Genomic DNA, 25,270 nt, shown 5'->3' with positions numbered 1-25,270 from the left:
AGAGAGGAGAAATGAATACAAGATAAAGAGAGAAGCAGTAGTTACGTACTTCTTTCTTCTTGTAGAAATAGAAGTAGATTCACTTAAGCCAGGTACTGCTGCATTTACATTACATTTACACTACCTGTGCCAGTTTTTCAAAACAGTCTGCAAAGTAGATACACCTCAAAAGTTGTTACATTGAGCTCCTTCCACCATTTGATGCTATGAATGCTGAAAACCGTTTTGAATACTACGTAAGGAAGTTTGGACTAGCAGATTCTAGCATTAACAGAGCTGACTGGAACACTGAAAAATGGCTTCTCCTATTTTTTTTATAATAGTCACTGTAAAGGTGTGGTTGAAAGTTGAAGTCATCAATCTGGATAAGAATATCTTAGGTTGGTGTACCCAGACCTGTTAGAACTGTTTAGAGTTTGGTCTTTCTTCATAACATTGCTATTCTACATTGATCCAAGAAGGACAGTAGGAACTTCCATCTTACCACTGTTTAATTGGAATTTGGAGTGTTGTTGACCTAGAAAGCAATACATTTTTTGGAAGCTAGAGACCAGTGCTTAAAGCAACTGAAACTAACTGTTCAGATTTCAAGTACAGAACTCTACCACTGTTGACAGTGCTTGTTTGTCACTCGCTTGGGTTCTGTACAGCAGCTTACCATCCTGTGACTGAATAACTAGATTCAGCTCTTCGCTATCTGGTCTTTTTTCTACCTGTAACAGAAATTTCCTCTATCACAATTAGTTTAACTGTGCTGTGGTTTATCTAGAGATGAATGAGAATAATGTTTTTCTTCTACTTGGTGGGCTGCAATGTGAAGCTTATTGAATTAATATTGATATCAGTGTACTAACATACTGCCTGCCAACTGGTATTTTGCATTTAAAAGATGTATATATAAAGCAAGCTGAAAACCACCAAGGAAGAATCTTAAACAAACAAGCTCATCTGGCTTTTTAGAAAATTAATATGTATTTTAGGCTGGAGTGATACCAATGAGTGTTAGGGTTGTCCAGCATTTCTTATCGTATAATTTTGTTGTGTCTTAATTGCCTGGGCTGAAATTCTATGCAGGGGCATCTGCCTTGCACGGAATTAATTTTGAAAAACTGTAGCTAAAATACCTCAGATGTTTTCATAAATGAATCAAGGAGAAAATGAAATGGTTCATAGGCTTTTCTTTGGAAGACTTGCAGTGATGTGCTTGGGAGCAAATATTAATAAATAAATAAATAAATAGTGTTTCACTCCAGCATTTGGAGACTTCAGTACAGACGTTCAGAAAGTCTCAGCTGTGTGTGTGGGTGCTCTGAGAAAGCCCATGTTGTGCTTTCCCATGCATGAACTAAGTGGTAATGGCAGTCATCTTTCTCATAGAGGTGTTCAGAAACTTGATGACTGTGATTCTGTGAGGTACTACTGCAATCTGTGAGAATGTTTGTTGCGTGATTTTCCACCCTGGATTACACACATTTCCTCATGGGCATGAAGCTGAATGGTAATGGACTTCCATGTTTGGGCTTATTTTTTTTGCTGATGTCTATATTCAGGTGCCATGAGTCAGCTAAAAGACATACCTGCACATTAATGTCCTCATTTTGCAGAGGCCTCTAAAATGCTATACTTAAGTAGATAGCTGATTCTGTTCACTCTTTAACAGTGTGCATGTACAGAATGTGTTTATCTTTCATTCCTATGGTACACCATGGGAAGATGTGTTATTTTTCCAGAACTTTGTTCTAAGGCACATAAAGACAATTCAGAAGTTGTTTTTGTGTTCCTAATGCTGCTCTAGTTCAAGTCCTGTCAGCTTTTTGTATTATGTTAAACATTTTAAATGTGATTAATTTATTTACTCTGGGTTTTCTATCTGTTATACAGTACTTAAGAACTGTGAATGAGATAACTGTATTCCAAACTTTCCAATTGTCTGCCAGGTAACAGAAGCACTGTTGGGTAAATGGAAATTTTTCTAGGCTGTTGACTTAACAAGGTTGCTGCAGCAAATAAGATGATGGGCTCTAATTGAATGACAGAATGAAAAAAAGTATTGAATCGGTGGCAACTGAATGAGGACTCAGTGGATTGATAACGAGATAAGTGTAAAGACTTGTAATGAAAAGTATAAGAGTATGTCCATGAAGATTTTCTGGGATACAGCTATAAGCAAGCCAAGTGTTCACAATAATTGCATATATTGCATGGTACAGATTTTGTATAAACTCAGAACTGAGTAAAACCATAGAATCATAGAATCACAGAATGGCCTGGGTTGAAAAGGACCGTAATGACCATCTAGTTTCAACTCCTCTGCTATGTGCAGGCTCACCAACCACTAGACCAGGCTGTCCAGAGCCACATCCAGCCTGGACTTGAATGCCTGCATGATGAAGTATACTTTATAGAGCAAGGGATTATTATTCTTCTAGTGCTATAGTCTTTGCCCTTAATTCTCCTGTATGATATATAAAAATTCTGCATGATTTTAAAAACACGTTTACACGTTGATACTCCTCTAGAATTAGTTATATTGGCTCTTACACCACTACAACAGAACAAATTTAGATACATCTTAGTTAGCCAATCTGGACACATTTTATTGAACAGCAGCATGAAAGATTTCCTCTGATTTCTTATCCTGTTTTTCTCCTTCTCCCTTTGCGTAACTGCTTCTTTATTACATAGCATGAAACTAGATTATATGAGGCTGTGTTTCCTGTTGTGTCAGTGTTTCAAAAAATGCTGTAGCAAACCTTCTTGAAAGGGTCTTTGTCATCCAGATGCTCCAAGAGGGTCTAGAGGATCCAAATGAAATCAAAACCCTGAGATTTGAAAGTGCTGTCTATTGTTGGACCAGGCACCTTCTTCTTGGACTTTATCTTTTCTTGAAATGGTAAAAAGTAGAAAGCTTCATCACCATAGAAACTCTGCATCAAAACCAAGAGGTAAACTGACATCTCAATTAATTACATGAACAGCTTTTTCTGTGCATCAACTACTGAGTTGAGTATCCTGCTGCTTGCCTGAAGCATGCATTTGGGCCTATCATCTGCTTGCCATCCATGGTATTGATGTTGCACTTCTACAATGCGGTGTTAAAGGCTTTCCTGTGCTATATCTCAAAACTTGAGGAAAGGTGTTGCAACCAGTATGGAGCCTGTGCCTGCAACCAGCTGGGTGCTTCAGGTGGAAGCTTAATATTGTAGTCTTTCCCTGCCATGTGGGGTGAGTTGCCCAAGATGCCCTTGCCTCCTTGTACTCTATATTTGTTTAACCTGCACACCTGTGTTTCATCTTGTACGGTTTTATATACTGACATTTAGCTGCTAGGAGAAGTTGATGTTATTGATCTAATTCAATTATTTTTATATATATATAAATATGCATATATTATCCTGTTCTTACCAGAATGGATAGACTAACTATAATGTTACAGTTCAAGTAGTAGAAGATAGTGGAGCAAAGGGGAGTCTAAAGTGTATAGAAATTATTTGCAACTCACCTTGGGCCTTGCACCATAGACTACTCCATTGAACATCTGTTAAGCATATTTTCACCTAATGGGAATATCAGTTCCTGGGTTTTTTTTTTAGATCTAAGGTTATCTACACAAGGAATCTAGAATACGACATTTGTTGCTGTGCAGGCCCTGTGACATCAAGTGTTGGTGCCAATATTTTTATTTTGTCCTTCATTGGCAGACATCAGACCTCAGGTGGTTGGTTTTGCTGAGGCAACTCTTCCAAATAAGAGTTAGGGTTGGGACTGCCTTTATTTCAGAGCGGTTGAGATATTTACAGCTTATTTAGTCAGCCTTGGGGATCTGTCATGATGTCAGAGGAGAGAAAAAGTAACAAGGGAAAATTCAGGTTGGATGTTAGGATTTTTTTTTTCTCTGAAAGAATAGTAATGCATTGGAACAGGCTGCCCGAGGAGATGATGGAGTCACCATCCCCGGAGATGTTTGAGAAAAGGGTTGGTGTGGCACTAAGGGACAAAGTTAGTGGGCATGATGGGGATGGGTTGGCTGTTGGACTAGATGATTTAGTGGTCATTTCCAACCTTAATGATTTTATGATCTAACCTGATTTGTTACAGAATTTTACCTCTTTTGGCTGGAGACACAATTGTGATGCCTGAACATAGGTGTGTATTACCATCAGTGTCCTCAGAAGTCTGTAATTCCTGGTTTGAAACTGTGCCACAGTCTCTAGCCTTAAAAATGAAAGTTATGACTGAAAATGCAGGCGTTTCTCTAGGCTGTGTCACAGATGGCAGGGATAGGTCCTTCTTTAGAGAACTATAGCTACTTCTGAAATCAACACTTTACATATTGTACATGACTCAGTTCCCTACTGAACTAGTGCAAGTCACTACTCCCACCATTCCAGACTTTCTTGCATGACTGAGAACAATATATATATATATATATATTTAATGTTGAAGCTTTACATCCATATTGTACTCCCTTGATACAGCTGAAGGTGTGCACTCTGCAGTTACCAGGCAGTGAGGTAAAGGAGCCATGTGTTTTAGTGGGCTCTGCATGTCCTTAGGGGTGGATATTTCCTCCTTGTTGCAGACCAGAGCCAGCAAGAGATTTAAGGTAGACAGATTGTCAGTGGTGTAACACAGCCATACTGATCTAAAGCATCTGAAGACAAAGGGACTGACTAGTTTTTCTCATATGTTCTTTTATAACTCAGAGATGTGGCTTTCGACAAAAAGCTCTTATAAGCAAAGGTAAAAAATACTTGCTTTCAAGATGATTACATGTATATCTCAGTGGTTACATTTTGCAATACACTCCTTGACTTAGCAGAAATAAAGTCTGTCTGAGGTTTTAGTGATCTTTTCATAAGAAACGGGCATTTTGCTGTCAGCTAAGGGGATGATTATTTGGATTTGCTTACAATTAGTTATGCAGTGAGATCATCTCCCCTTGCATCCCAAATCACAGCAGGGAAGCCCCTTGGCCATACATACCCCAAATACTATTTCTCAGCTTTTGAGAAATGCTTCACAATACTATCTAATTTTTCATGAACACCTCTTCTAAGGCTTAAAACAGATGACATTTTTTCTTCCATCTCTTTTGAATGGTAGAAAAGCCCTTTGAGACTACTGTTCCTTATAGTCTTTGAGTGGGGATCAGAATTGTTGCCTAAAGCATTAATTAAAAACCTTATAGGGACAGTGGTTTATATAGTAAGTAGTCTTATAAGATATATAAAGACTGAGAAATGAGAAGTTACCCCAAAGAAAGATGGATTTAATGTATGCTAGCTGATGCATTTTGCTCCTCAGATGGGTGATTCCTGTAGCAATTAAATATATAGAAAATGCTTTTATTTGAACAATATTACGACTCTTCAAATGAACATGATGTGCACACACCATGTTCTAGAATACTTCAGGCAGAGGTGCTGCCAGCACACATCCTGCAGCCACTAATTTAATAGAAAAAACTTTCCAGCCATCTCCTTGCTGCCTCGGGCTCAAAAGTTAATGCCCTCTGTGGCATCCAGGCTGTAAAGAGAGCTCTGGCAGCTCTGGCATATCCCTTTAGAAAGGTTCCACCAGTGATTTTTCTATTTTTGTAGTTTTTAGACAGGGTATCACAGTGTCCTGCAAACAGTACCAGCTCAGGAAAGAACTGTCATGGCTTATAAGCAGTATGCAGCATTGTACTGACATGTCTGGACAGAAGTGACATTTATTTGATTGTTGTGACCTTGATGCATCTTGTGATGTTCCAGTGCAAAATCAGAGCCTCGTGACATGTGTATTTCATAGATAAATGGCAACTGAATGCCTCAGTTTCACATGTCTCTCTCAGTTAGGACTCCACATTTTGATCATGTGGCAGCCCATCTACCTTGGATTTTTCCCATCTTATTTTCAGATCCCTAGAGATAGGCGAAGTTCAGCTTGTTTGCTCCATGTAATTAGGCATGAATTATAAATGTCCTGGGCTGTGTAAGAGGGCTCCTTTTGGAAATATTTTTTCTGTGTTTTGTGGTTAGAAGCAGATCTTTCTCACCCAAGGAGTTGGCTCATAAGCGGATTTTCCTATGCAAAGGAGTGCAATCACAGGGTTTGGAAGGGGCTTCTGGAGATCAGTCAGTCCAACCCCCTGCTACAGCAGGTTCCCTATGGTAGGTTGCACAGCAAAGTGTCCAGATGGTTTTAAATCACTGCAGAGAAGGAGACTCCACAACCTCTCTGGGCAGCCTATTCCAGTGCTTTGTCACCTGCAAAGTAAATAAGTTTTCTCTCATGTTCATACAGAACTTCCTGTTTTCCAGCTTGTGCTGAGGTAAAATCTTATTTTTAAGTCCTGTTTTTAACTCTTGTTTTAAAGAAAGAGGATTGACCTTCGTTTTAAATGATTAAAAAGTTCCGACTTGCATCAGAACAAGAACTTTGAAAATTACTCCCTCTTCCACTTTACTACTTGATCCCTTCCCTACAAAAATGCAAAGCACCTCCAAAATAACCCCCTGGCCTCCCAGAAGATGCTGTTCGACCTTCACAGAGATAGACTTCATTTCCATGCACCCATTTTGGACACAGCGTGGCATCCCTGAGCCCCGACACTTCTCCAGAGAGCAAATGCCCTGCATGCTTCCCTCCCTCCCTATCCCTCTGCCGGGGCTGTGGGGTGATATTCCACACCCGTGTCCTTCTATCCCTTTGGGTGACAAGGAGTTCAGGGTGCTGGGGCAGCTGTTGCGCCAAGTGGTGCTGCCGCCGTGGAGTTGGGTAACCATAGCAACAGCATCATCGCCAGCATCCTCCTCCTCCTCACCCGCTCTCCTCCTCCTCAGCATCATCAGGAGCAGCAGCAGCAGCCCTGGCAGGAGCCAGAGCCCGGCAGCCGAGGCTGCAGCCAGCCGCCTGCCTTCCCCTACCTGCACCGTCACCCCACCACAGCACCGGCCCCGCCGCTCCCCACGGGGGGCAGAAATAGGGGAGAGGGAGCGGAGGGATCCCGCACAACCCAGGTAAGAGCCTGCTGGCAAACTCCCCGCGATCGATGTGCTGTGTGCCTGCTGTGTGTTTGCGTGCAAGTGTTTGTTGCTAGTTTTCCGGCTTCCAACGGCAGTGTGATGACAATTCAAGGCAAGCATGTTTTCCGGCTCCTATTTCCCATCTCTGCCATACTGTACCCTCTCCCTCTCCTGCATCGCATTAGATGAGGAATAAGGAATAATATTTTAAAAGCTTGTTTGGAAACGAAGTGATTGGGGCACCTGATGTGATTAAGAGTGCTGAACGGCTGTTCTTCCAAAATAAAAGTGGGCAGCAGCCGCACAGCTAAGGTTGACATGGTAATTAATAACCCTTTAAAAAAAATGTCATGCGACAACACACTTCTGTCTCTGCCCACTCCACAGATAAATCTCTCTCATCGTGTTCAGCAGAGCTGCAAGCCAGGGAGGTGTGTGATAGCCAAGACCAGCAGCCTTGCTGTAGTCCAGCAGGTTCATCTTAAGTGCTTTAAAGCCAGACTGAATCATTGCAATAACAATATAACTATGTCTGCACATATATATACACACATACGTGTTTGTAAAAACACTGCTCTTATGTCTTTATACCTTCTAAGAAGAAAAATAAATCTTCTTAAAGATGTGGGTGTGATGGTCAGGCAGTGAGATGCTCACTTCATCTCCATATGAGAAAGCGTGAATGCACACAAAAAGGCAGGAAAATAGCTCTAATCCAGAGGTGTGTGGGGACAATCCTTGTTGTTTTAAAAACTGAAGGGATCCAAAGCTTTGGAGTGTCCTTGTGAAGGAAAATGTCTGTGGATGAATGCGTACATGCTTGGGGAGTGCGAAAGAGGAGAGAATGAGAAGTAAGTTTAAGCCCAGCAGTAAGTGTTTGCTATGTAATGACTGCAGAGGGAGAGCTCTTTCCACCTGCATGTAAGTAGTATTTTTATTGTTCTTCTCCCTCTCACTTTTTTGGACAGCAGTAAGGAGAGCTGCTGTTGCTGTCTCTGTCTCCTCTAACCCCCCGCTCTCTGTCTGATGTCCTTACGTTCCCCTGTCCTTCCCACATCATCCCTGTCTGCATGGCTGCATGCCCCTGGCTTAAATGATGATAAGCATTCTAACAGAAGGCTCTTGAGCTTGTCCCACAAGATGATACAGTCATTACTCCTCTACTATGGAGGGACACTCCGGATATGACTGCATGCCAGGTATTATAGTAAAGGGGCATCTTTCATGTGAAACCTGAGTTGAAAATCACAGGGCTTTTTTGTCACAGCCCTGTGTTTTGCTACTTGCTTGCAGATCCCTCTACAACTACCTGGAGCTATAAGATAATCTGTGATTTCCAAAAGAGGTATAGAGAGAATTGGACCCACCTTTTCTCTCTGATCATAAACAACTTCCTCCTTCATGCTACAGCAAAGCAAAGAATTTGGATAGGCAGGACCTTGTGTTCTTATGCAGAAGTGTTGTAAAAATCATATAGGGATGACATCCCATTGCAAGGAAAGTTGGTGGGATGAGGGATAGGAAAAGAAAACAGAGGCAAGGCTTTGGAACAGATGCTTCAATCAGCAAAATAATTTCCTTAAGAAGCCTGACCTTATTATCACTACAGGTCTACAAGGGGCTGTCTGACCCTTATTAAGAACAGTGCTCATGGACATGAGATTTAACAGAAGGGAATGATTTTGGATTCTTGTGTTAATTCAATACAGGAACTGTACGAGCACAGTCGTCAGGACGTGGAACCAGCAGAGCCACATTACACTGTATTTCTGCATAAGGTTTGGTGTCTGCCTGAAATCTGGAGATCATTCCAATTTTTCAGCTTCCCCTTGGCAATAGCAGAGAACAAAAATACCTATGAAAATGCCCCTGAAAAGATCATATTTCTGGCACAGGACATCAGAGGCAGGATTAAGACTGTGTTTATATGTGTTGCAGAGATCTGAAGTGCATAATCAAGGGGCACCTCAGTACGGCATGGAGCAGTGATCCTCTCATCAGTACAGCAAATGACTGAAGGTCAAAGGGCTTTGGGGATTACATATTAACACTCTGCAAATATTCAGATGTAGTCTTATTTTGCTGCTTGCTGGCTTTGGGGAGATGATTATGGGGAAGGCAGAACTCATCCATGGACTTCTGATTACCACAGGGAAGCAAAACTTCTCCTAGAAATAGCTCTGGGAAAGGCAGGAAACGTGCATTTTTTAAAAGCAGTGCTTTGTCAGAAAACTACTCTGTGGAAGGAGCACTGTAAACTACTTTTTGCTTATGAAAAGTTGGGGCATCTTATCTGACATCAGTGTAAACAATAAAAATTCTTTTCCATATCAAATAACCAATTTTTAATGCTTGGTGTCCCCTATCCCAACGCCTTCTCCCTTTGCTTAGAAGCGAAAGCTTTTCTATTTTACCTTTTGTCTTGTTCAATTACACTGATTTGTATAGTAACTGTCTTTCTATTGTTTTGTGCACAGCTGTTAACAGCTGGTCTCTTGATGACCACATAGTGTTGCTTGCTAGCACATTTCTAAGGAAAAAGCTATTTATGTAACTAATGGTATTATTAAGCACCTTTTAAAATCCAACTCCTTATTCTCATTAGTCACCCACTGTGTATCTTAGAGCTCAGAACAAAGGGAGACTTGTACTATAGTTGTCAGAAGTTAGCATTTGCCAACAGGTTGAAACAGGCATTTCTGAAATGCAGCAGTCTGTAGTTTTGTTTTTGTTTTTTGTTTTTTGTTTTTGTTTTTTTTAAATAAGGAAGCTGCTGTTTTCCAGATTCTACCATACAGTAATCTGAGTCAAGAGAAGATCTGATGATCAGTGTTGTACCTGGCATTCAGTTTAACAATGCTATTCATTTTTTTTTGAGGCTATGCATAAACTGCCTTTTATTACTCCATTCAGTAATCATACACTGTGATTTTCCTTGTTGCAATTCTGTAATCGTCTGCGTTTACACTGTATGGAGATTGGGCTAGATCTGCTGCTTAATGAGGCAGACACGTAACCATGGAAAATAAAAGTTTTTCCTGAGAGCAAGGGGAGGGTGAGACCAAAGATTGGACACTTTATCAGTTTGGTCCCTTTGAAAATAGGAGGAGCTCTGGGGCTGATAAATAAACTTTTTTTTTTTTTTTTTTTTTTTTCCCCCAATACCCATCTGATGTTTAGTCTGGTATTGGCAGGTTCTCCTCAAGTCCAAACTGTGCCTGTGCTCATGTAATATGGGCACTCATGTCCATTTAGCAGATACTTCTGGTTTGCCCTGAAAAGGTTGGACAGTTGGGCATGGTCTTTGTAGATCCCTTCCAAGTGAACTATGCTATTCTGTTTTGTTGTATTCTGTACCCTCTTCAGCACTTGGAAAGACTCCTTTTTTGTGTATCAACTCAGTAGAGTAACCTCTTGGCTACTTTGCTCAGCATTTCCTTGCTCATTAGTTAAAACCTTTCCCAGGTTGGTGAGATGGGCTGTGAGTCCATGCTTCCTTCAGCACAGCCACAAGGCTTTGACAGAAGTGTGTCTAAGAGCATTATTAGTGCAGGTATCTCCCTGTGCACTTCCTCTCGTCTCCCTCATGTTGTTAATAGGTTGATGTTGGATTAGATGATCTTATCCAACCTTAGTGATTCTATGATTCTATGAGTCCATCTTTGCATACTGGCAGTACCCTACATACTGCAAGAAAACCAGGGGCTGTGACACAGCATGACCCTTACTAACACTGCTCCTGGAGGTAGTGGGCTGAAGCTGCCCATAGCAGTTGTGGCTGCTGGGCTGATCTGGCTTTGGAAGGTCAATACCATGACTTACCTAATCTCAACTTGTCAGGTGAGTGAGTCACAAGTTGGCTCCTTCCAAATCAAAATCTGAAAAGATATATATATATATTTTCTCTAATCGTATTATTAATGTTAAGGATCCATCAGAAGAGGGGTGGCCAGCAGGGACAGGAAGGTGATTGTCCCTCTACTCTGCCCTTGTAAAGCCTCATCTGGAGAACTGGATCCAGGTCGGTGGCCCCCAGTACAAAAAAGACAAGGAGCTGTTGGAGAGGGTATAGAGGAGGGCCACAAAGACATTTAGAGGGTTAATGCATCTCCCCTGCGAAGCCAGGCTGAGGGAGCTGGGCTTGTTCAGCCTGGAGAAAAGAAGGCTGCAGGGTGACCTCATTGCAGCCTTCCAGTACCTTAAGGGAGCCAACAAACAGGAGGGGAGCCAACTCTTTGAAATGGTAGATGATAGCAGGACAGTGGGAAACGGTTTAGTTGAGGGAGGAAGATTTAGGTTGGATGTCAGGGGGAAGTTCTTCACAGAGAGTGGTGAGGTGCTGGAACAGGCTGCCCAGAGAGGTGGTGGATTCCCCATCCCTGGAGGTGTTCAAGGCCAGGTTGGATGGGGCCCTGGGCAACCTGGCCTAGTATTAAATATGGAGACTGGTGTCCTTGCCTGTGAAAGGGGTGTTGGAGCTTCATAATCCTTGAGGTCCCTTTCAATCTGGGCCATGCTATGATTCTGTGATTCTGTGCAGCTATCCAGAAGTTTTACATTTCCTCTGTCTGTCTGCAGCAGATAGAGCATCCCAACAAAGTGTAAAAAAAGAACTCCTTTCCTTTCCTAAGATGCTGCTGGCATCCATGTGTTAATGCAAATCAGCAGAGAATCCTGTGGTTTTCGTGTGACTGGAGCACCCATACCTCAGAAATGGCTATATATTAGTACTGAAGTTTATATAGTTGTGTCAGAAAAAAGGTGATTCTAGTTCTGCAGGAGTCCATGCAAAAATCCTAAGTGGACAAACAGAGTCACACCATTTTACTGTCTTACTGCAGTTGAGGCAGCATGAGATAGATGGGATATACCTTCATATCCTTGATGTGATGTGTGTTGTGTTTTCTCATCCTTAGGGTAAGACCTGCTGGTATACATGTTTAAAAAATTGCTTCTTTTGTACCCTCTGATTTGTATTCACTAGACATATTTATCTACATTTATTCAAGTTTTTACTTATGTAGTGTTTTCATGGATAGGGTAAAACAGGTTAGTTTTAACCTACTGATGATGTGTTGTTGCACTAGTAATCCTAGGCTAGATATTACACATAATACTGGACTTCAAAGGAAGAATTGTAGATGTCAGTCTTTATACTACATAGCTGTACTGATAGTACATAGCAGTGGTGCTACAAGAAGTTAGCATCTGTCTCTTTGGCATGGAAATTTCAAATTCTGTCTTCCTGGTAGCAGTGTGGCTCTTAAGGATTCATAGCATGCAGCACTACAAGTGGGGCTTTCTTAATGTAATTTGGCTTGGGAGAGACAACTCATTTGCTGCCATCACTGAGCAGCATGGTGAGCAGCAGGCTTTTTCTTTGTCCAGTCTGATGGGCAAATGAATCTCTCGTGTTGTGTTTCTATCCAGATCTGGTGACTAGGAAAGAACGTGGCTCTGCCAGAATCTCTTAACACACAATTTTGCCTCCTAATGTGTTGATAACATTGCATTTATTTCTGAGGCTAAGAAGCAGTATGCCATGAGTTTCTTATGGTGAACATAAGCATTACTTGGAGGATGTGGCTTGAGCGAAATATTGTTTGCATCTTAGTCAGTATATCAGCCCCTAGTGCCAAAAGCACTGTTTCAAAGATGGAACAGTGGGAAAAGGAAGCCTTTTTTTCCTGAAATTACTTCAGAAAGAGAGCAAGAGGACCAGTAATTCCCCTTCTGGAGTCTCCTACAACCATGGTTTTTCAGTATGAAAATATTCATTTCTGTTATATTATCTCCCTCTCCTGTTCACTCCTATCTTCTTGTTGCTTCTCAGTGGCTGTGACATGGCTTCACTGCAGACAGATGATTCTTGTGTATGTAACCTTACAGTCTCACTAAAAATGTCCTTGGCTTTTGAGCACCAGCTTTGAGGGGGTCTACGTGAATTCACAGTGAAATGATTTTGTCTGTGTAAGGAAATTTCCCTTTTGTTCTGTTCTAGAGATGATGGAAAAGAATAGGGCAAGAGAAAATTTTGGAAAAGCAGGTCTCTTTGAGTAACCCTCTTCTGGATTTGTATGATCTAACATAATATATGTTGTGGCTGATTTTTTGGCTTCTACAGAGAATTAACCTCTGAGCTATACATTTTAAGCACAAGGCACAGGTTTGCTATCTTCTGATACCTGTGGCATTTGCCCACCCTCTGTGTGATCGAGCACCTGAGTTCAGCAGGTACTGGCATAGTTCCCAACTCTCCTATGCCTTAAAACACGAGGGTCTCTGTGAGACAAACCAGATGGATTTCAGTAGAGCAGAGCAGTGTCTGCAGCTGCAGGGGACTTCTTACAGGTGCTTACAGGCTACACCAAACTGCATAAATCTATTCTATGCCATGCAGCAGTGCAGCTTTATTTATTTTCTTTGGTTTTCTGTCTTGGTTTAAAATCTCAGCTGAAAACATCTATTTTCTGTCCATGTATTCTCATTGCTTTCTTTCTTTTTCCTTCTCCCTTTGCAGCTGCATTTAAGCTGAGCTGTGTGGGGGTACAGTTTTTCAGGGTAGATGTTACAGAATATAAAGTTGCATTGTGTTAGGTTCTAGAGTGCCTTGCTCAACAGCCAGCCAGCCCTTTCACTGCTGCAGTCAAAGGGATGCTTGCCACTGACCTCAGAAACGGCAGGATTTGTCCCCATGCACAAAAGGCTTTTCAGAAGAAAAGATAATGCACAAGGGTGTACAGAGATTGTTGATTGAGAAAGGCATGGAAGCCTGAACCGTGTCAGTGGAAGGGCTTTTGTTGACTGTTCTGGGTGGATCAAAGTCACACTCCTGTTTCAACTTGGGATGCCATGTCCGCCACAATGTTCCTCATCTTTGTCTGGGGAACTGAGCAGCAAAGCCCAGGGCACCAGGATGCAGAAGAGGGACAAGGTGCAGAGAAGCTACGTCAGGAAGGCTACTCTTTTTTGCAAGAATAAATATCTGCAGATTATCCCAAAAGGAAAAGGAACAACAATTCCACAGGGTTATGTCAAATGTGCCAAGATGGTGGGGAAGGGAGGAAGATGTTAGGAGTTTGGGAATAGATTTAAATTGCATCAGTTCTTTTGTCTATGGAGGGAAGAAACACTGTTGTAGTAAAAACCAATGAGAAATGATCAGCAGTCTCCAACCAATTTTGAGTAGCACTGTAGATTAAACCTTGTTTTCTTTAGGTGACTTGCTTTGGTAGTGGGTGACATAAGTGCCTTGTTAAACTTTCTGTGCCAAGCAGCTTATTGGTTTTGTGTAGCTAATAATAATACCCTAATTGTGAAACAGAAGGTAGGATAACTCAGCATCAGAAATTGGAATGCAAAAATAGTTGCTGCCAGATGAACTAAAAATACACAACAGCATAACTCTTGCCTACAGCAGCACAGGCTGAACACACATCGCGTTCTGGCAGTGGGGACAAATGGCTTTCCTTTGTTTTCAGCAGCTGCTGATCAGTGCTGGCTGGTGACCCACACGAGCCACAGCCAAGCTCCGCCTCAGGTGTGTGCTAAGCCTCCTGCAGCAAGTTAATTAGTATCCTCAGCAAGTTAACCATTACCCAGAGCCATAAACAAGCTATGCAGGGTGACTACTGAAGCCAGTTTGTGCTAGCGTGGGCAGTGACCAGCAAGGTGGGAATGACCTGCAGCAGGGACAGGGGGTCCTCTCTTCTACCATATTCTCCTGCTGTGGGTGCTGTGGGGATAAACAGCAGATGCTACAATCCCTGCTGAATTGTGTGCCTTGGAGTGTTCTCTACACAAGGGTTGTTTGTGCTCAAAGTGATTTATCTGCTATTCTCTGCAGCCTCTCAGAGCATACCCATCCTGTCAACTTGAGCAATACAGGGGTGAAATCTGATTTACCATGTGCTTGTTTTTCTGCTATGAACTTTGAAGTCTCTGTGCCAGCAAATGCAGAGTGGCATATATGCAGTGGTAATGGGGGACCATGAAATAGGTTCGTTAGATTTAATTAGGAGACATCTAATGCCAGCATCAGCCATACAACACAGAACATTGTCAGATATTAGATCAAAGACAGGGCACACACTGTAGAGTAAGAAAGGTGCTCTGTGAAAAGATATAATTAACTGTATTGGACACAAGTGATGAGGCATCTTCCCTGGAGAACAGACACAAAAGCAACATAGGGCTGAAAGAATGAAGACAAGAAATTGAAATTCCTGCAATATGAGTAATAAATTCCAATTTTGGTGGGAATCCTTCACTATTTTGAAAACAGAGACATGAAGGTCAGAAGAGAATGACTGGTTTGCTACCACACCTGCAGGTGGGAGGAGTGACTGGTGGCTGTATTCTCATTCGTGCCTTGCTTTCTTTCCCAAGTCAAGTGTCTGGTTACTATACAAAAAAGATGCTTTGCTCAGAGCAGAAAATGGCAGTATACTGGAGAACTGTAGCTAACAGAATTGTTTGAAAGATTCGACCTACAGGTAAGCCCCTTCCTTGATGCACCTAAGCTTTTCTTCTGCCTGTTTTCCTTCCATGGTGTATTATTACAAGCACTAAATCTAAGGACATGATTTTTCCTTGTGTCTCCTCTAATGCTTCTTGGTGTCAGGAAATCTGCTGTAGACAAGCCAGGAAAAGCACAGATGTTATTTATTCTGCTGTAGTTACTCTTGGGCTTCTTTGGGTTGAAGTTATTCTGAATAAAAGGAACATCAAAAATGAGAAACTATTTTCTGGGAGTGCTATTCTACTTATTCTTCAATGAAGTGAATAGCAAAAGCCATTTTTACTCATATGATAAGTTCATAGGATAATTCAGGTTGCAAGGAATCTCATGAAGTCTCTCTCCCAAGCTCCTGCTCAAATCAGGGTCAGACTGCTCAAATCATGGATTCAGACTCATTTATGTATGGGTTCATGCATACTGGCTTTTTCTAGTACAGCTTTTTACCCATCTATAATGAAAACCAGATGGCCTGTAAAAGCTTTGGATTGGTCAGGATGGTCAGCAGCATCTTTCATGGAAATATCATATTCACAGATGGAAGTGATCTGAGAGGACATGCAAAGAGCATTTCCATGAGGATTTCAGACCATGGAGGTGCCCAGAAGAAGCTCAGACACTGAGACATGCAAAGTGTGATAGAGGTGAAGATGAACTTCTCAAATGCTTCCTTGGGCTGTCATAGGTGGGTTTATTCCTTGGCATAAGTGACTCCCTCTGGGAGGTTTTGGAAAGCTTTGCCAGGAGGAAAATGCTGGTGTTTATAGTGAAATGAGCTATGCTTGCTCTGCTTCTGTACAGGGCAGACAACTCTTTTGGGAGATAATGCCTTATGTCAGTTATTCAGTTATGGCTGGTTTGTAGACCTTTTACCTTCATCGAGATAAGGCTTGAAGGATGACTTTTGGAAGAATGATCCACTCAGAGGCAGTAATCACCAAGAAAAGATTATTTTAGAAAATAATCGCTTATTCATTTCCCTCTTATCTCTTTTTCCCACCAAAAGCTCAGTTTAAAAAAGTTTTTGCTTTCAGGAGCAATGTCACTGATAATCTGAAGCCTCTCATTGTAAGAACACTTTAGAAAGAATTTGAGGACCAATTATATAAATGTTTCCCTTTTGTAAAAACAGCTTGGGACTTGTAAACATACTTGGTCCTCATCTTTCTAAATAATTCATTATGATGAATTATTTAGTTGTATAAGCTGTGTTTCATGTAAGGAAATGCTTTTCTTAATGCAGATTTTTAGATAATTTCCAAAGGGGTAGCTGTCATTTTGTTCTTCTTCTGCCTGCAGTGTGATTGATTTTATTTGTCATGAGTGTGTTCTTCAGGAGTGGCTGATGCTTGTCAAGGTGACTTCTCAGCAGTGAAAATGACGAGACCTTTCAGCAGAACGAGGCTTAGCAGAAGTCAAGGAGTCCACTCATTGTAGATGTGAAGAGGGTAGATTTTAGAATCATTGTTCATTTTCCAGAAGAAATCAAGGATGACAACTTCAAAACATGGGAGAGGAGTAAAGGAAATGCTGTTATTGCCCAAATTTATTATTTTTTTTATCAGTGCTCCTTCATTTTTGAGGCTTATCTGTGAAATTAACTCCAATTTTGTTCTGTTTTTATATTTTGCTAACTCTCTTGCACTTTCTTTTCTCTCCTTTTCCTTTTTCCTCCCTCACAAACAGATGAGTTTGAAGACAGCATGAATGAAACAAAATGTTGGCATGGTCTAGCTGGATTTGCTGACAAGAAAAACATTGTTAAATGTGAGACATATGCCTTAATGTGTGACTGTAATTTTGTAGAAACTTTTATATGTTATGGTTGGCAACAGAATCCCTATAGCCTATTCTGGCTAGAAGGAACAGTGTTTCTTAATCTTAAGACAGACGCACAATCTACTCAGCTGAAGTATGAGTGGTGGAGTGAATCTTGGTTATGAACAGTTCCATTGAGTTATGTTTTATAAATGTAGATGGTTATACAGCCATGGTGCACTTGTGATAAAGGTTATGATGATCTCATTATTAGTAGTTCTCTTTTCTGTCTTCATCCCACATTTGACATTAAACTACCTGGAGGTACTGCAGCTCTATTTACTCCCACTGTGGAGCTCTGACTTGCACTGGACAAGAATATCTTCTCCAGGAGTTCAGGGCTGGAAAAACTAGAGGATTATTGACTCCAGGTTATCCTGTGAAACACTGTTTGTGCAGCCAAGACCACTGGGGTCTGGTCATGCAGTCTGATTACTTGTTGAGCTGATGTCAGCTCTTCCCGCTTGCTGAGAAACTTGCACAGAGCCCCATTCTCCCCTTACCTTCTTACTTAAGGGTCTCTATGTAAAAAGACTGTTGCTAGTTCATGTATGGGAAGATAATGCCATATGAGTGTTCACATTCTAAATGAGATTCTGGTCATGGGTAGAATTGAATTTGCTTTGCTTCAGTTTTCTGTGGTGGCTTCAACTTCATCTAAAGTTGCCAACCTTCTCCTCATGGACAGGGCAGAGGAGAAGCTATTTCTAAGCCATTACACAGATAGGCTTTTAAACGCCTACTTTAGGATGGAAAGTTCACGCTCAAACTTTGCATCTTAGGGAGAACCTGGACAAATAGTTGAGGAAGAACTATTTCCACTGTATATGTCTGTCATTCCTCCAGGCATATCCAGTGTTATCCATCTTGCAAAAGATGGAACATACCGTGGACATCCTGGGCCTTAGGCTTATTCTCCAAGTGCCTTTGCTACTTCTTTTTAAGTTTCCTTCAATATGTGATACGGTGACCTTCTTGGTGCTGAAGAGGTCACATGCAGGCCTCCTGCCTTTGTCATTCAGGTTTCCAAACCGTTCTGCTTATGGCCTGGCAATACACCCCTTTTCTCATGACTAGTTACTTGCTGTGCTACAAGAAGAAAAGGAATGCTGAAACAACCCTAAGCACTGCATCACATTACACACTGTAGGGGTAAGATGTAGTTAGGGAGTGAATGGTTTACTTGGAAAACAATGTAGCCTACTTGGAGAAATCAATTTGAACTTTGAGATTGAAAAGGCAATGAGTCAGCTTGGATAGTTGAAGCACTATAACTGCCTTAGCTTGGCCCACAGCTGCACCAGAGCATCACTGCGATCTACCCCATGTGGTGGGGTCCTCCAGCACTACTCTATCTCAGCCATGTTTCCCTTGCTCCCTGTAGAAACTGTTTGGAGGCAGCTTATGCACACGTCTGCAGTGGTTCGGATATGCAGTACCCTTTATTTAGAGGAGTAATTTAGCTCATTGTGTGGGTGCATTTATGGGAACACACAGCTCCTCTTAAAGAGATACTTATGTATCTGGTGATTGCAGAGGTGATGGTAGGACATTCAGGAAAAAAAAATATATTTTGGTGGAGGAAATTCCCATTATTGACCAGTTCTTTGCAGGCAGCGTTATTAATTGCGAATATGTTATTTATATCTTAATAGCTTTTTCTGAGCAGGGGGAGAAGGATGGTGGGGATTTGATTGCCAAAAGGATGAGGTGTAACCCCGGCCATTCTGTGATTCTGTGAGGTACTGGAACAGGATGCCCGGAGAGGTTGTGGATGCCCTGTCCTTAGAAGTGTTCAAGGCCAGAGTGGATGGGGCCCTGGGCAGTCTGGTCTAGTATTAAATATGGAGGTTGGTGGCCCTGCATGTGGCAGGGGGATTGGAGATTCATGATCCTTGAGGTCCCTTCCAACCCTGGCCATTCTGTGATTCTGTGTATAGATAGAATAGAATATATTCTATCTATATCTATATCTGTGTATAGATAGTGATAGAACAGTTTGACTTGGAAGGAACTTTAAAAATCATCTTATTCCAACCCCCCTGCCATGAGCAGGGACGCTTTCCACTAGACCACGTTGCTCAAAGCCCCATCTAATATATCAGCAGCAGCCTTGTGAGAAGAATTGTGCGTTAAGGTCTTGTACTTGCAACAGAGTGACAATGAGTAACTCCTTTCCAGAAGGTGGATGGGGCATTCTGGTCCCATTTGTGGCTCTGATTGTGGCATGTGGTGCAGCATGAGCTGGTGGTGCAAATGCCAGTGTGAGGGGCTGTAGCTGCTGGAGGAAGCTGTGGCCCTTCTCCAGCCAGTGAGTAGATAGTCTTGTTGTAGTACTACACTGCATGATGCTAATAGGGTAAAAGAGCACTGATCTTCCAGGGTGTTTTTTTTTTTTTTAATGTTATTTGGTTTTTTGTCTTTTTTTTTTTTTCTTTAGAGCATACTGCATTTTGGAAGCTCATTCCAAAATTTTCACTCCTGTTCAATGTTCTCTTAGGACAGCTTAAACATTGCTGAGTATATGTTGAGAAGTAAACTTAAATGGTTGTTCTCTCTCTGCTGTTGTGCAATATGACACACAACTATTGAATTCTGTGGCTGCTCTCACAGGGTCTGCAGGTCAGATGAGTGGGTTATCAGCAGAAATCTAAACCAATCATGTATTATTTTTTTCTGTCTTCTAGTCTGGAGCAATGGAACTGCTGAGGGAGAATGTAAAAGGCTTTCTTATAATTTTGGGAACGTTATTTATCTCATTTTGTTTATGAATCTTTGATAAGTCTCAGCAAATCTACTGTGAGCACGTATTAAATCAATGATCTATAAAAAAGGGAATGATCAGCAAAGCAATAAAGTTGTAGGAAATGTAAAATTATCAAGTTCAGCATGCGGAAACAACAGATCATATGAAGGAAATAGAAATTCTCTGTTGATGAATACAAGGTAATATACAATGGAATTAACTTGAATGTCTCAATACCCCTTGCTGTGTTCTAATTCTCAATGCTTGAGGAGAGAACCTTAAGAAAACTTTTCTCTGTGTAAAATGCTTTGTAAGCAGGTAGAATACTTGGTGCATAAGAGCTGGAATGAGAATTATTTGTGAAAATAAGAATTAATCGTGATTAATCGTGATTATTTTCCTTCAAAGAAATGTTTGACAATTAAAAACAACAACAACAAAAAACCCCTGACATAATTCTATGAAAAGTATTGATCTTCTAAAACTTAGTTTGTGAATAAGCTGGAAACTGAGTGGACTCTAACCCTTTTGGAAAGCTCAGACAGTTTTATTTTGAAGTGCCTACCTTTATTTCAACCTTCATTTGTCTTGGAAAACCATTCATATAGAATTGGAAAAAAACAAACAAAAACCTTCTCCAAACAAACCAAAAACAAAAAGACAACACAAATGAAACATGCTGATTCATTGAATCACAAATTTTCGGATCAAGATATTTAGAAAAATGCAGTTCTGTGGGAAATACGGGGTTTTCATTTTGAGTCTGAACACATATAAACACACACCTACTCACACAGTCAGACAATTTCTTGCTATATGTCCCACAGCATGCTGTCCAAAACATTGCACTATATGAAATCCTCTAAAATAGTGCATTTTAATCTGGTGATTGTCTTCTTTGGATTCTGTATTTTAAGTAGAAAGTTTCAGAAGCAGGTGACCAGAACTATTAGTGATAGAAAGACTTCCATGCTTTGGATTTGCAAAGAATTAAAATGTTATTCCAGTTATGAATATGGAAAACTCAGGGAAAACTACCCTGAGTCACTTTAACTTTTACCAGGGAAAATCATGGAGCAAATCATCTTGGATGAGATCACAGGGCCTGTGTGTGTTGCCTATGGGATCAGGCTCAGCCAACATGAGTTCATGAAAGGAAAGTTGTGTTTGACTGACCTCATCTCCTTCTATGACCAGTAGACAAGGGAAAGCCTGTTGATGTAGTCTACCTAGACTTCATCAAAGCCTTTGACATGGTCTCTCACAGTATTCTCCTGCGGAAACTGGCTGCCCACAGTCTGGGCAGGTCTACCCTTCTTTGGGTAAGGAACTGACTAGAGGGCCGTGCCCAGTGGGTTGTGGTGAATGGAGTTGAGTCCAGCTGGTGACCTGTTTCAAGTGGTGTACCCCAGGGCTCAGTACTGGGACCAATCTTATTTAGTATCTTTATTGATGACCTAGATGAGGGGATTGAGTGCACCCTCAGTAAGTTTGTAGATGACACCAAGCTGGGAGATGGTGTCGATCTGCCTGAGGGTAGGGAGGCCCTGCAGAGGGATTTAGACAAGCTGGATCACTGGGCTGAGGTGAATGGGATGAGGTTCAACAGGGCCAAGTGTCGGGTCCTGCACTTTGGGCACAACAACCCCATGCAGTGTTATAGGCTTGGGGACGAGTGGCTGGATGAGTGTGAAGAGAAAAGGGACCTGGGGGTGTTGGTTGATGCTCGGCTGAACGTGAGCCAGCAGTGTGCCCAGGTGGCCAAGAGGGCCAGCGGCATCCTGGACTGCATTAGAAATAGTGTGGCCAGCAGGAGCAGGGAGGTGATCATCCCCCTGTACTCAGCATTGGTGAGGCTGCACCTCAAGTACTGTGTTCAGTTTTGGGCTCCTCACTACAGGAAAGATGTTGAGGTCCTGGAGTGTGTGCAGAGAAGGGCAACAAAAGTGGTGAGGGGTCTGGAGCACAAGTCTTATGAGGAGCAGCTGAGGGAGCTGGGATTGTTCAGTCTGGAAAAGAGGAGGCTCAGGGGAGACCTCATTGCATTCTACAACTTCCTGAAGGGAGGTTGTGGTGAAGAGGGATTTGGCCTCTTTTCCCAGGCAACGAGCAGGACACAGGGAAATGGCTGCAAGTTGTATCAGAGGAGGTTTAGGTTAGACATAAGGAAGAACTTTTTCAGAGAGTGGTCAGGCACTGAAATGGCTGCCCAGGGAGGTGGTCAAGTCACTGTCCCTGGCAGTGTTCAAGAAGTGTCTGGATAGGGAGCTACGAGATATGGATTAGTGCTTGTGGTAGCAAGGGTAATGGGAGGAGAGTTGGACTAGATGATCATGCAGGATGTGATTCTACGATTCTATGATTTTATGAACTCCATAATTGAAAAATCTGTTATTGAATTTTAAGCTCCTATCATAGAAATTAATGAAGTTAATTGAATGTAGAGGGGTTTTTGCACCTATTCTTAAGGTCCGAAAGGTAGCTGACATGCCAGACTATGTTCAGGAGTGCACTGCACAACTAGCTACTGAGTATCTAAGAAAATAATCAGATAAATTATTTACATTTTCTTTTTACATAATTTTTAATAATGGAGGAGGAGGATAAAATTCTGTGAAAGTGAAAAGCAATACTCTGAATATTGGTTAAAAATATTTTTAAGCCATGAAGCTTACCAAAAAGAGGGGAAGGGAAGGGAAGGGAAGGGAAGGGAAGGGAAGGGAAGGGAAGGGAAGGGAAGGGAAGGGAAGGGAAGGGAAGGGAAGGGAAGGGAAGGGAAGGGAAGGGAAGGGAAGGGAAGGGAAGGGAAGGGAAGGGAAGGGAAGGGAAGGGAAGAAGGGCTTAGCAAAATTTAAAGAAGAAGTAAAAACATACTGTTCAATTTTACAGACAACGAAAACTTCCACAGTTACAGCATGAAATTAAAGTATCTTGTGTCTGTGTAGAGGCTGAAAAAGAGGCTATATTCCCATCAGATTCGTTTTTTGCATCAAGTAATGTCTGAGGGCAATTATGACAAAACTTGCTCATCGGTAAATGCAGTCTGTAACAGTTCATTGCAGGGTTATTTTTACTTCTTATTGAATTCTCTTTCATTGGTATTGCTGTTGCCTATATGTTTTCAATACTCATCTCCAATACGCTGAAGTCAAAGGGCAATCTCTGAGACCTATTTCTTGGTTCATAAGTCCCTATCCATACATAGAAGCCATTGTAGTTTTTTTTTTTTTTTAATTTGGCGCTGATATTGATAGGCCAGAGAATGCATAACATTAGGCTTTATTGTATAGGCAACTATATCTGTATTTTTATTCGCTTGTTAAATGTCACAGTGCATTCCTTGTTAAAAGGCATTCATACATTCTGGTTTTGGTGCTGTGTTTCTTCTGCAGTAATGTATGTATTTTAAAATATATAATTAACTTTCTCTGGTTCTTAAAACTGCAATGTTCATGATTGCACATTTAAAACATGAAGGTTAAAGGCAGCAAAGCCCTAGCGGGCAAACTTCTTTCTTTGTTTTCTTCTCAGCTTAGAAAAAAGCTCTACACCTTGTCCCCATTTTTCATCTTTGTCACTGTCTTAGTATGAGAGACAGAGGTCTAAAGTGGCTAGGGGAAGTTCAGATTGAATACTAGGAAAAATGTATGCTCAGAAAGAGTGCTGAGATACTGGAACAGGACGCTTAGTGAGGTGGTGGAGTCACTGTCTTTGGAGGTGTTCAAGAAAAGGGTAGATGTGGCACTGAGAGGCATGGTTTAGTGGTGGGGATAGGTTGATGGCTGGACTTGATGATCTTAGTGGTCTTTTCCAACCTTAATGATTCTGTGATCTACCTTAGGTCACACTGCTGCTTCGTGAAGACCGGTCCAGATACAATGCCCCATGAAAAATAGGGCCTGAAATCAGTGTTGTTTCAGCAGGTAGCACAATTGATTTCCTCACCTCTAGCCTCACAGACATGTTCTGCTTTATACTTTTTGCTAACTTGCCCTCAGCTCCAATCTCTTTGTTTTTGTTGCCTCTGTATAGAAACATGCTGCATTTCAGTTACATTTCAGCATTAAGCAGAGCATGTTTGAGTTTATTCTTCCTCTTATTCCTCTAACCAGTAGTTAAGACAGAGAGCTGTGTTTGCTTGTCTCCTCTGCTTTTGAAAGTTAGCTTTTTTCTTTCCACTCTTCGTTATCTTCAAAATTAAATTGTATTTGCCATAGAATAGTAGAATAGCCTAGGCAGAAGAGACATTAAAAGATCATCATGTCCAAACTTCTGTGAGAAAAGGGAGCCTAGATGAGGTTATCCAACACCTTGTCCAGTTGCATCTTGAAAACATCCAGTGATAGAGGTTTTCCACGCCCATTGGGAGGTTGTTCCAATAATTCATTGTTCACACTGTAAAAAAGTTCTTTCTTACATCAAGACAAAACCTTTTCTGGTGCAGCTTGCACACTGTTGCCCCTTGTCTTCTCCATATGGCTCCTTATGAAGAGAGCCTATGTTATCTTTGTAGCCACCCTTTAAGTACTGGAATACTGTGATGAGTTCTTCTCCAAGCATTCTATACACCAGGGCCAAAAGACCTAAATTCTTCAGCTATTTTTTTTTTTTTTCCTCATGGGGTGAGTTCTACAAACCTGTGATCAGATTCAGCACTTAGAGACATGGTGTAGTAGACACAATGGCGATGCAGTGATGGCCAGACTAAATGATTTTGACTTTTCCAACATTAATGATTCCACGATCTCTGTGGCCCTCTTTTAGATCCTCTCCAGTCTTTCTCTGTCCTTTCTGGACTGTGGGAACCAGACTTTGACAATGCTCCAGGTGCAGCCTAACAAGCATTTTTCATGCTTCCTGATTCCCTGCCCAGTTTGGATAAGTGATATTAAAGGGGATTTGTCCTTATGCTTCCTAATCACATAAGAAATGTTAAAAATGAAGTCCTTAGTTTATTTGATTTAGGCATTTGTCTCACTAGGAAGCAGAATGTGGGTACTCCATCCTCAGTATCTTGTTCTGATTTAAGAATTTAACAAGTTCCTGCGATCAACTCAAGTCACTCAAAACTTAATCTCCTATTTTTAATTGTATCTGCAGGCCCTTCATCTTAGGTGGGCTTGGGATTGCTGTGTTTTCTAGTACAAGATGGGTTATGTAGCATTTTAATGGGCA

The 25,270-nt window shown here is 41.4% G+C and overlaps 1 protein-coding gene across 2 annotated transcripts in view; it reads left to right on the top strand.

Annotated features, from left to right (window-relative positions):
- The first annotated feature begins 6,840 nt into the window (after positions 1-6,840).
- The window catches only part of FAM135B (family with sequence similarity 135 member B), a 177,190-nt gene continuing 158,760 nt past the window's right edge, over positions 6,841-25,270 (top strand). Inside the window, exon 1 of one of the 2 annotated variants that reach the window (XM_052703566.1) lies at positions 6,841-7,007. The gene's annotated coding sequence lies outside the window, so the exon portion shown is untranslated. Of the gene's footprint in view, positions 7,008-15,411; positions 15,509-25,270 lie in introns of those variants that run through there. The other variant, XM_052703567.1, reaches the window with a different exon arrangement.

Source organism: Tympanuchus pallidicinctus, unplaced genomic scaffold, assembly GCF_026119805.1.
Source record: "Tympanuchus pallidicinctus isolate F22 unplaced genomic scaffold, pur_lepc_1.0 scaffold5, whole genome shotgun sequence".
In the NCBI taxonomy this organism is placed as follows: Eukaryota; Metazoa; Chordata; class Aves; order Galliformes; family Phasianidae; genus Tympanuchus; species Tympanuchus pallidicinctus.
This window is presented reverse-complemented; position numbering and strand designations above follow the sequence as displayed.